Source organism: Arachis ipaensis, chromosome B04 (genome assembly GCF_000816755.2).
Source record: "Arachis ipaensis cultivar K30076 chromosome B04, Araip1.1, whole genome shotgun sequence".
Classification (NCBI taxonomy): Eukaryota; Viridiplantae; Streptophyta; class Magnoliopsida; order Fabales; family Fabaceae; genus Arachis; species Arachis ipaensis.
Genome location: NC_029788.2, coordinates 29,905,440 through 29,907,204, shown reverse-complemented (window position 1 = coordinate 29,907,204; position 1,765 = coordinate 29,905,440).

The window sequence follows — 1,765 nt, the reverse complement described above, 5'->3', positions numbered from 1 at the left end:
TACCTAGAATTTTTTAATTTTTTTAATTTAGTAATAAATTTTAATAAATTTGACTAAGAGATTTAGAAATTATCTTTTCATTATAAGTTCTCAAAAACTTCTCTATATACCACATTCATCGTACAGTTATCTTCCAAGTATCCGTGATCTTACTTGTTTGGTTGTAACAAGTAGCAATTATTAAATTAATAGTTATAGTGGATTCAAAAACTCTTCTGAAAATAATTACTAAGAGACCCGAAATAAAAAATTACCTAGATAGCTTAGTTAAGTGCATAACACAACACAATATACAGAACATATAGAATTATTTTTTTGTAATATCTATTTAGTTTACTTTTTTATTTGTATAGTAGGTTATAGCCATTTTTAAAATATTTATTTAATATATCATATGTTAATACTAAGAGTATTTTTTAAAAAAGATATAATTGTAAAGATACATATAATATGATTATAAGTATAACATAAATAAATTAAATAAATAAAAAGTTAAACTAATATGCTTACCAATGTTTTTTGTTAAAATTTTTAAATTGGAGAATAATTATGTATTCGGTTGTTTGGTGATCACGTAGGTAATTGAGTAATTGGGTTACAAATTGATTTCATAATATGCACCTTATTTTTTTTTTCATTTCTAAATGAAAGCAAAAATTAAGAGATATAAGTAGTAATATGTAATGAAAAAGATAAAAAATTTTGCATAAAAAAGATAATTGTTAAAAAAAATATTTCATTGTGAAATATTAAAATTTTACATATTGCAAATCATGAAGATCAACCTCAATGTACTGGCCACTTCTCTTTGTTTTGATCATGATATAAGTTCTTCTTTTTCGATCAAGAGTCCAATAACATCTCTTTGAAAATAAATTGAATTAAATGTACTAAATTAAGGACAAATGAATGAATAATATAAGAAATTACAGTTTCTATGTGTATAAATTAAAGAGAATTTACTAATTTAATTTATATTAATATAAAAATATATCTTTAGAAAAAGTCACAATACAATTTCAAATATTTTAATAAATAAATTATTGAAATTTTTGCTATCTATAAAATAATATTATTATACAATTTTTTGGCAAAAGAAGAATCTATCAGTACAAATCCACCGAAAAAGAGTTTTGAATTATGTAAAATTTATCGGTACAAATCCACCGAAAATTCTTAAACAATACACCTAAATGTCTTAGTTTTATCCCGAAATTTGCTGCAATTACACAAATTGAGAAAATTCTATGGCAAAAATTTTAGATGAGGCAATGTCATCAATATAGCAAAATTTTTACGATAACGATAACAATAATGACAATAACGATAACGACGATACGTATAAGAAGAAGACGACGATGCTATAATGATAATGATCATGATGATGAAGATGATGGGGGAGAAGGAGGAAAAGGAAGAACGAGAAAAAAGTCCAACAAGAAAAGAAGAAGGAGGAGGAGGAGGTGGCATTGGTGATGATGATAACGAAAGAGAAAAATAACGAAAAAAATGAGAAGAAGAAGAAGAAGACGAAGTGTCAGGAGAAGAAGAACGTGCAGGGCGCGTGAATGTAAATGACTTGTATAGACTTATATGTGTAAATGACTTGTATGTAGAGAATAATTGTAATTATAATAAAGATATTTTCTTAAATTAGTATAATTATGTATTATTCATTAAATGCTAATTGTAATATAATTGTAATATTGTAATATAATTATAATAAAGATATTTTTCTAAAATAAATTTAGAAGAGGAAAGAGGA